The sequence below is a fragment of the Limulus polyphemus genome, unplaced genomic scaffold (assembly GCF_000517525.1).
Source record: "Limulus polyphemus unplaced genomic scaffold, Limulus_polyphemus-2.1.2 Scaffold24, whole genome shotgun sequence".
NCBI lineage: Eukaryota > Metazoa > Arthropoda > Merostomata > Xiphosura > Limulidae > Limulus > Limulus polyphemus.
Window position 1 is genome coordinate 699,135 of NW_013665634.1, and position 11,792 is coordinate 710,926.

The window sequence follows — 11,792 nt, forward strand, 5'->3', positions numbered from 1 at the left end:
AGGCTAGTTAGTATGTCAGTCATAGGTGTCTTAGGAAACACAAGCCATGCCAAACCTTACTTAGAATTCAGAATCAATTAATTGTCATATTTTATGTTACATGCTTGAACTAGGTTTTAATTCAGTTAATGCTCTCAAAGTCGTGTGTTACCTTGCGAAGTTTGCCGAAACTATATAAGTAGGGACTGGGTATTAGGGTGACCGGTAATTTGACTCCCAGTATTTTCACTCCCGGTAATTTTACACCCCATGCATTTTACTGCTTGTAAAATGCCTCCCTAAAATAATTTATTAATGTTAAATAATAATCAACAATAAAATTAACATATATTTAAGATTATTAAAAGTGATACAAGTTATGAGCTATTCCTGGTAAAAAGTCCATTTTGTTTTCTGGATTATATCTAGCAAGAAGAACTTAGGTTAGGTCAGATTATGGAATACTAAAACATATCTTTTTTTGACATCAACAAATTATTACAGGGAGTGAATTTACAAGGAGCAAAATTACCGGGAGTGATAATACCGGAGTAATAATACTGAGTCAAGTTACCGAGAGGGAATTCTCATACAACCTGGTATTAGTAGAGATTGCGCTGTTTAAATTTTCTTTTCGTCGGAACACTGCCGCAATATAGGTTTTATCTTTTTTTAAAAAAATATTGTTATTATTACCGTAGATCAAAAAAGCCCTATTATTTTTTAATAAGTGTTTATTTTTTAGCAGTCCCTCCGTTGCACCGCCATTACCTTTAAACTGTAAATAGGATCTTCAGGACTCTTAAAGGCTTGCCTACGGTAACCATGCCACCAACTCAAAATTTGATGGGTAAGACACAAGCATCAGATGATGAAAATTCTTTGGATGAAGATGAAAACTCTCCTCTGGATGAAACCACTTATGGAAGGTAATGAAGTGGTTTGATTGTCATTGTTTAACACTTAAAGTTTATATATTAATTAGAAACGTTTAATTGTTGATTCTTGGTTTGCTTGTTGATTGATAAAAGGACAGATAATTTTGTGGTAGTTGCGTAAAAATCTGTACCTAGATAAAAAAAAAAGAAATTCTTAGAAATTGTCAGAAATCCAAGATAAAAATATTTAATTTTCAGATATTATTAAACAAGTTATCACGCAAATATTAACTTTATGTTAAAACAATAATATAGCTATTGTATTAACCAGAATTAATAACTGGTCGTCCTTCGGAATTAAACTTTATGAAACTTATTGCATTTTAAAGTAAAAAAATTCAATTCATTAATTAACAAAAACAACCAAACTCACTTAGCCTAGTTTTAAGTAGCCTTTTTTTGATATTTTTCCTAAGCCTTATTTATGCTTTACTCGGGGTTGCTTGTGAGTTATATATATAAGTTTTCGTATTCTTATCTTTATCTAATAATATATTTATACACAACTATGATCACCTTTTCGATACAACAGTCGTCAAGCCCAATAATTTTGTTCAGAATCTTGAACAGTTTCTGTGTGATCATACGATTCACAGTAAACTGATTTCTGCTTGATTTTAGGACGCATTTATGAGTGGAATCATTGCTGAGTTGCTAGTAAAGTGCTAATTTCTGTAAATATTCTTCAATAAATGTATCATGAGTACGGTATTACTTATAGTAGGAATGAGCCATATGTACAATATATGCAATACAAATTAAAATCTCAATCACACTGCAAACAGCATGTAAACAAAACTTTATAAGCACTTTACACACACTGTTGAGTAGTAAACAAAGCAACTGCGGAGTAACAAACAACCAAAGCACTTGAGAAAGTCGGTAGAGTAAAAACAAAAATGTCACAAAACCACAAATTTGTCAGTCTGACTGACTGATTGACTAACGCTGTTGGAAAGGCAAACTCTTTCCTGCCTGTCCCTTATGCAAATCTAAATGCACACGACTAAACCACGCTACCTTAGCTAAAAGTGTTTTTCTTAGTTTTTAATTATAACCTTGGTAATAACAAGTAATAACAATAACCTTTTTGCAACACTGGTAACGAACTAACAATAGACTAGTAGCTATATTCTATGATTACGAGCACGCTCTGTGACTTGCCAATTAACAAACGTGTGGGTGCACGGTTGCTTATGCACACGTGCTATGTGATCAGCCTGCAGCTGTATCAACTAGATAAAAATACGTGAGCTATGTAGATTCTCTAGATTTAGGTTCTAACAATGATCTAACTTTTGAAAGGGAAGTTTTCAGTTCTATACATCTGACTCGAGGGTTCTCTGTTGGACAAAACCATTCTATCATAGCAGTCGGTGCTTAAGAGACGAGTCTCCTACGTGAGGACGAACGCTATCACTGCCGAAGTCTGACACAGTTTGCTCGAGCACTCTGGGCTGAAAACAAGAATAATAAATTGTATAATTTACTTTTGCATTGTTTTCAAACTAAGTGTGACCTATTGACATCTAAGGTTGTATTTGAAACAGTGCGATTTTTAAAATATGCCTTTCAAGGAAATAAAACGAGAGAAAATGAGAAAATCCTATGATGATAACCTTGGAGAGTCTTTGTCTCAGCGAAGAGATCATTACTGCAAGAATAGAGATAAGGTTATAAACAGTAATGCTGAATATGCGAAACAAACCTTAACCATTAATCCAGCCAAAGAAAAAGCTGCCACCCTGGTTATATGGAAGAAAAACTATAGCAAAAATATCAGCAAAAGACAGGAAATGTCGAGAGATAGCTCTAAGTTATCCCACCTACTCCTACCTTGTTTCCTTAATTTTTGATGCTCCCATTGCTACCTCCCAATTTTTTATTTAAAAATTGTTCATACTTATAATTAATAGTTGTTTAAATATTATATTTAGATTTGATCAGCCAGTTTCAAGGAGTTTCCCTCAAATGCAAGCTCCGAAGTGTCTCTGCTTTCTTTGTGGTTTTGAAGCTCTGATAAGTTCATTTTAGAACATGAGAAACTGAGAAATCAATATTTAGAAGATCTTCCTATAACCAGTGGCGTAAGTAGACCCTGCAATTACGGGGGGACTCCAACCAAAATAGAGCCCGAATCAGCCAGTATCTTAACTACAATTATAGAAAAATAAATGTAGGGGGCCCAATTACTTTTTATACGAGAGGGGGAGGGCTCATCTTTTGTAGTTACGCCACTGCCTATAACCGTAATAATCTCATTACATTGATCACACATATTGTTAGTTTTGAGACTATCAACTGGTATTTTGTTTCATGTTTTTACGGTACAGGGTTCTAAAGTTCCATGAATTAATTTTTTTTCTTTTTTTAGCATAATGCTACAATTGGCACCACCGATTAAAACTGAAACTTTGGCTTGACCATTTCATAATTTTTATTTCTTCCTTCCTCATATATCTCTCTTATTCAGCAGAACAATGTGTTATGGATAATTTTTCTGTTCAAATTCAAAGCCAAGTCTAATTAAACGTCAACAGAAAATTAGTCGTCTGGCACGTTATGACAAACATGAAAGATTTTCTCCACGCACGACATTTCTTTTCTTTAAAAATAGGTGTGTCTAGTCTTAACATGAATGAAGTCTCATAGTTAAATATATTTATGTGATAATTAATAAAAGTTGTGTATAATTTTTCTATTAATTTACATATCAAAGCACAATCACACAGACTTTGTTTTGATGCACCCATGTCACTAAGTATACTCAAATGCTTAAAATTGAAATAGCTCCGACTTTCAATGTTGTGTTGACACATAGAATCAGTTAAATTGTAAATGTATATCATTGAACTTCAATCGAATACAATTTATAAAAACGCTTACATACAATCCATTCTTGTTTTCAACACCAAGTTCACCTTGATTGAAGTAAACAGAACTAGCCAATTTTGACACTCCACCGAATGTCTGCCATAATATCTAATAATAATCTAAATTGGTATTAAATGACATTGGATAATAACAGTGCTTTAAATGTCACATCAAAGGGTTATCCTCAGGGTGCCATAATCTTGGTATTACATATTATCCGAATTTAGTCTAATACTCTACTGAATTCCATGTTTTGGGAGGATTATCCCCCGGGTGCTATCACCCTAAGATTACAAGCCATATGCATTTAGTCTCGTATTGTTACTGTACTTATGTTCTGGAAGAAAGGATCAGTATTATGTACGCTACGATAAAAGGTGTGATTGTAGAGGGGGGGGATTCCAACTAACACATTCCTTGTTGTTGACAAAGGGAAGAGAATTGTTACTTTTAAATGTGCATATTTGAAATAAATAAGATGTTTTTGGCGTCATCAGCTTTCAGACTTATCACTATGCCACTGGGAGGGGATTCTGACAAAAAGTGTGAATTCATACTATTCTTGATGTAGTTTCTGTATCATTTCCCCCAAAATTTGTGAAATCTTTTCTTAGAGTGTGCAGTAGATATCGTAACAAGGTTATTGAAAGCACTGTTTGAACGTTTACTCGTCTAAGGATTCTATTTTCTTGTTTTTAATTAAGGGAATATAGATGCTGGTTTAGTAGCATTTTGTTTGTTTGTTTTGGATTTCGCGCAAAGCTACACGAGGGCTATCTGCGCTAGCCGTCCCTAATTTAGCAGTGTAAGACTAGAGGGAAGGCAGCTAGTCATAATCACCCACCGCCAACTCTTGAGCTACTCTTTTACCAACCAAGTTCAGATGTTCTAGTTAAAGAGAGATTAAAATCGAATATATAACATTTTAAAAATATAATAAAATGAACGAACGCCAGACATTAAGTACAAGTATATAGAGAAAAACTGGTTCATCCAGATTGTTGTTTGTTATTAAGCACGAAGCTACACAAAGGGCTATCTGTGCACTGCCCACCAAGGGTATCGAAACCCGGTTTCTAACGGCATAAGTCCACAGACATGCAGCTGTGCCACTGGGGGCCTATCTAAACTGTTAGACAATTTTGTTTCCTGCTGGATAACTAATTTATCAGTTAAATATTCTTCTTAACATCTTTCAGTATCTACTTATAGGTATATACGCTTTATATTATTAATATGTGTATATCCTGTTCACGGATTATGTTGCCCAATAATTTTTAAAATTCTGAGATTAATCCCCGAGTCGGACATAGCGCACATAGCCCAGTGTGTATCTTTACGCTATAAGAAACAAACAAACAAACAAAAAAGACATAAACAAACAGACAGACAGGGAAACAAATAAACAGATCAGTAATTCAATTTTCATCAAAGGAGTTTAAACAACTTTAAACGAAAATAGTTTTATAACTTATTCTATATCTTATTAAGCGTCAACACGTGAACGTGTGTTTATTCTGAATGATGAGTTTAAACTTATCAAATTATTCAGTTAACACTGATGTTATCCCAGACGTTTCACACGTGAATATCTTGAATTTCAGCTAGCTTGCACATAAGTTAAATATTAAGTGAAAAAATTGAATTAAAAGAATTTGGAATTACGTCTGTCAGCTACCTGTTTCGCGCGTCGAGATAGGAAAGAGATGCCGTGAATTTTGGATACGTAGAAATTTTATTTATGAATCATATCTTTTGTCTTTTTTTTTTCCAGGAACATAATATAACAATTGTAACTACATAAATGGACAGTAACCTGTACACACTAATGATTAGTTCAGAGCTCTTACAACCTTGCCTTGAAATGCATGTAGTTGCACTAAATTCCACATCACTCGGTACAAGATACTGTATAATCATTCAGCTAAATCCGAGCTATGGTTCTACTTTCTTGAAAAACAAAACAAAAAACAATAAAACAAAATAGCTGAATGGAAAAGGTAAGCCTGTCAGACCTACATTTTAGCGGGTGGAGTCCGATTTGCATGTGTATCTAAACCAGTCAGGTTTGGGAGGGGTTATTTTACATGTTACAGCAGAAAATAATCATGTTAGATTAGGCATAACAACTAGTAAGTCAGGCAGTGTGTTTGGTACTCTCTATCAGATCCCAAACCCAAATTAGAGCATATTATTTCAGAGCTGCCTTTGCTTTGGGAGTTTTTGAAACTATATATTTACGCGGTAGATTTGGAATTTTGATATTACAAAAACTTATGACACTTTTTTGTTATACATAATTTTGGTGATGTATATGAAAACGGGTTCAAACAAATGTTAAAAACTGCTCAAGCTTCCATATAATCAAATGATACAGTTTATATGCGATGCTTATAATAATACAGGGTGTCAAAAGGTCATGTTAACAAAACTGCTTGCATACATTTCAGAGACAATCAGAAATTAATGTTGATAAGTTTGTTAACGTAATTTCCAGATACTTTATAGGAATTTACTTTTTAAAAAATTTTCCTTTATATCTACATATACCATTAGTTTTGTACAACAGACTAATTATAGCAATAGTTTCAAGTTAATAAACTAATTATAGCAGTAGTTTCAAATTAACAAACTAACTCTGCAATAGTTTCAAATTAACAAACTAATTATAGCAATAATTTCAAATTAACAAACTAACTCTGCAATAGTTTCAAATTAACAAACTAACTTTGCAATAGTTTCAAATTAACAAACTAATTATAGCAATAGTTTTAAATTTCGAGAAGATGTTTCTTTATCAATAAATGTGAATATATAAGTTGAATAGTACAGTTAGAACTAAAACTAAGACCAGGTTTGTTTGTTTTTACTGGAGAATAATTTTGTTGTATGTTTACATACGTATTAGTCACTGTCGTCTGTGTAATGAATTGATATAGTCAAAGGAAGAATGTCAGTTTGATGTGTTTATAGAAGCTACCGTGGCCTAGTGGTTAGTGTGGTTGGTTTGTTCGTGGTTCGCGACACGTTGCTCCAAAAACTAAAAAACAAAAACTGCATTTTAGAGCTATGCATGCGCTATAAGAATGACAGTCAAGTCTCATTATTTGGTTCGATAAGAGTTGTTGATGAGTTGGTGGTAGATGCTGTTGCTCAACTAAAATTAGAGATGACTATACGCAGATACTCGATAATTCTGAAACAGTTATTCTATTTGCGTCAAACAGCTACGAAACGTTCCATATATATAAATTACTTTTATCTATATTCCCATGCTTTTAATTCCTAAAGTTGTAGTCCTTGAGACAATTTCAATCCAGCCTTATTTTCCGTTGCGTCAACAAGGAGTTCTGCTGTACAAGGTCATTTTTGAAGGTCGTTTTGTGTTCCATCGACTTAGAAAACATGGTTTCTAGGGGCGTTCTTTTTTTTCTTTGATAAAATGTATTTTTAAATCAATTATTGGTTGAAACAAACAAAAAAAGGAAAATTTTAAACTAATTAAAAGAAATTTAGATAAACATAATCGTGAAATGTTACAGGAAGTGATACCATATGGAAACATTTGAGTGTTTGAATCATTCTTTATCGCTATACACTTTATTATCACCTTTAAACGTTCGTCTATTGGTCAGTCAAACTGAACGAGCAAAGGGGCATAAAAACTTGTTTCTTATAGCGCAAGACGTATACAAACCTTTGCAAAGAAACTTTTATTTTTACGTCCTTACTTCACAATGGATAGTTTTATATGATACACATTGTACGTACGACACATATACACGAGTTTCTTATAACCATTGTTTATTTTCACTCACGAAGCGTACTAACAATGAGTACTAAAGCATATTGTTGTGAGGTACAAGTATAAGCTAAATTCACTTTGACAAAAAGCAATTAATTACACGTAACTTTCCTGGTAGAATAACTAGACCATTAACAAATCTGCCTGGTTTATTTACCGCACATGGTTTAAATATTCAGCCCAAGTTGATTATCAGACCATCATCTTAGTGGTTCTAATGAGATTGAAAGTAAGCGAACGAGCCAGTAATTATACCAGAGCTTGAAACACTAATTTCACATTCGTTATTCAACACGTTGCCTACTCAAGAAAGCAAATATTATTAGGAGAACCCAGACTTTTATTTCCCTTTACGATTTACGATCAACTAGCACGACATTACTATATATGTTATGGTAGGCATAACTTTTCCTAAAAAGGATTCTCACATGCCACTTAGTATATGCTTTATATATAACAGTAAAAGCGTGTACAAGTATATTCAGATAATATTTTTTTTTCTTAATGGCAATGTTTATATATTGATAGTGAATTTGTTTTTTGTTGAGTTTACACAAAGCTATTCGAGGGATATCTGTGCAAATTTTGAAGTGATAGACTAGAGGGAAGGCAGCTAGTCAGCAGCACCCACACGCAACTTATTGGTTACTCTTACCAACTAATAGTGGGATTAATCAACACATTATAACGCTCCCACTACTGAAAGTACTAGCATGTTTGGAGACTCACAGGTTGCGAATCGACTGCCCTAACCACCAGCAAGAGGAATAGTGATTATCATTGGCATCTATGTATATATGTATCTATGTGTGTTTGATTTTCGAACTTTCACAGTTTTACACAACAATTGGAACTTTTTCACGTACACTATTGATCCCCAGAAAACATAAAGGAATATAAAAAATCCAAAACAGTCGTGAGCGGTGCCTCAAAAATGGGAGATTAAGTTTTTTTTTTTTTGTCTTTCAGGAGACATAAGTGGTTATTCAAAATAAATACTTACTTTTAATTTTCGAAAATTTCGTGTAAGGGCTAGCAAATGGAAGACCAAAGAGTTTGAAAATAAATATGCAAATTTAGATTTCCAACATTTTCAGTCTGTGTTCCCCTAATGGTTGATCAAGGGGGATTTTGATTTAGTTAAAAATTCGCTAGAACATGGAAAATCATCTTTGAAAATAAGTTGTACAAATTTTTTCGTGTATCAAGTCTTGTTGTCAAGCGCAAAGCTATACAATGTTGTGTCCATTGCGGGTATCAAAACATTATAAGCCTTTAGACTTATCTGTATGTGTGTGTGGGGGGAGGTTTAGGGTATTTAGAATATTAAAGAAAATGAACCCTCACACTCTTGATCCTCATGCGCATAAAACAGTTTTAGAATTTAGTAAATTTGATTTTAATCACATTTTCCTACGGGTGAGTTAAGACTTAATACAGTAAACGCTGAAGCCTATCGGAGCAAAATTATACTAAACAAAATAACAATCCGTGTATGGCCATCCCTAACTTAGAACTATTAGATAAAGGGAAGGTACCTAGTTAACTGCAAACGTAACTCTTGGGTTACTCTAGTCTCGCCGAATAGCGGAGATCTGACTATTACTCTTATAGCGCACCCACAGCCCTAAAATGCATAGAGCATTTTTGCAGCAACAGGACGCGAATCATTAACCCTCGTATTTACAGTCCGAGCACGCTAACCACTTGGCAACGTCCAGTCCAAACGTACTAGTAATAAAGTATGATCAAACATTTCATAGAATATCCAGATACGTAACTATTTTATATCACGAAAAATACGTTTAAACGATGTTAGTATATCAATAAGGCGCTAACTGTCATCCGTGTTGTAGCCGACGGAGTGAACCAGAAACGAGAGGATGGGATGTTTTTGTTGATAAGCCTGATGAGGAGGAAGATCTTACACTGACTTCGAAGACCGTAGAAATTGTCCTTAAAATCGTCAAAATTGTTGTCTACATCGGGACACTCATCTGTGTAATTACAACTGCGGTTATCTCGAAAGGGAGTATGCTCTTTATGACGTCACATATTAAAGAAGATCGAACGCTTCCAATCTGTAAGAAGGGAATGGGTAAGTTTTAATAAGCTGATATAGTTCCCGCCATACATCAAAATATTAATGTTTACATACGTATATATATATAATAATTGCTAATACAGTTCCTGCCATAATTAATATATATATATACGTATGTAAACAGTAATATTTTGATGTGCTAGTATAGTTTCTGCCATGATTAATATATATATATATACATGAACATTAATGTTTTAATAGCTAATATAGTTTCTGCCATAATCAATATGAATATGGCAGTTCCGTAAGGGATACAAAGGGGAAAAGATAACTCAAATCTATTTCCTGTTAAAAGCTTGAATTCTGAATCTGGAGTTGATTTCTTGAAAAGAATGGTTAAATTTAAATCTATTATTGTTTTTTGTTTGTACTGTTTGAAATATCACGAAGAGATATTACCAGAACAGTATCTTAATCTGTAAATATCTGTACAAACCTTATTGCTAAAATCTTAAAACTTACGAAATAAAATAACTAGAAGTGAAAATATATCTATAGAAAATTCTCACGATTATAATATAAGTACTGACTTGTTGTTGTACACGTTATCACTGCTTTAATAGATGACTTTTGAAAAGGACAAAACTATAAGTACTGACTTGTTGTTGTACACGTTATCACTGCTTTAATAGATGACTTTTGAAAAGGACAAAACTATAAGTACTGACTTGTTGTTGTACACGTTATCACTGCTTTAATAGATGACTTTTGAAAAGGACAAAACTATAAGTACTGACTTGTTGTTGTACACGTTATCACTGCTTTAATAAATGACTTTTGAAAAGGCCAAAACTTCGGGTAGAATAGTATATTGATCTTTTATTCTAAATTATGATTTTGCCTTTCTTTACACATAGTTTTTGGTTTGTAATATGAGTAATAATGTTAAGGGGAAAATATTAAAATTATTTTATTTCTTGTTTTTAAATTGCGCAAGTGCAAAAAAATCAATTATTTCAATGATAATAGACTTATCTCTTTTAATTTTATTATTTATCCTGAATAAACGTTGTTTTTTTTTTGCGATAAAGCATAAATTAAAGATTATTAGTTATTGTTTTACATTTTCCAAGTAATATCAACATTATCCCTAATCTTACATTGCTACTGTAATGCCGTATTGAATTAAAAAAAAGGAATATAAAAGTGGTTTTTACCGGAACATCGTAAATTTTTCCAGGTCTCGAAAGGGGCAAGGATTATCGAGCGCAAATATCAGAGATGGAAAAAGTAGCATGGATTTGGTGTTTGTTCTTTGTGATGATAATTCCTGAGCTGTTTACGCTTTTCCGCAGCTTCAGGATATGCGTCTTCAAGTCCTACAGAAGACCCAAGTTCCTAACTTTTCTTACGGTAAAATAATATGATAATATATAATTATATAGTTTTATTTTTAAAAAATGATATCAACATATTACAACGTCACTTGTAAAAACTGACGCCATTTTCCTTTTCATACTATTTCGAAAATAAGAAATATAACAATATAATATAATTATTATATGAATAAACATAAGAACGTTGTTTGTTTCAGCTATTTACTACATATATGGACAACGAAAAAAAAACGATGTTATAAACAGCAAGAAAAGAGATAATCTTTTAGATAACCACATCCGGTTTTCAACTTCAAGAATTCTTTAAAATAATATGTATATTTGCATTACAAGTAATATATTTTCTGTGTGAAATGTACGCACTTGATATTTTCTGTGTGAGCTGTATGCACTTTATATTTTTTGTGTGAACTGTATGCATTTGATATTTTCTGTGTGAACTGTATGTACTTTATATTTTCTGTGTGAACTGTATGCACTTGATATTTTCTGTGTGAACTGCAAGTACTTGAGTATTTCGTATACAGGTTTCTTTGGTATAGTTTTTCTACACACTAGTTAATAACTACGGGAATCTGCTTAATGTAATAGAACCGTGTTCTGGGTTAAGCAACAACCTAATTATTATTATTTCTTTTTAAATCGTGAATATATATATATTCAAGTAAACTTTGGGTACAAGGTTGTTGTAGCCGTTGGTGTTAGACTGTTAAAAATGTTAATTCTATCGAAATCATGACAACGTCAAGGAGAAG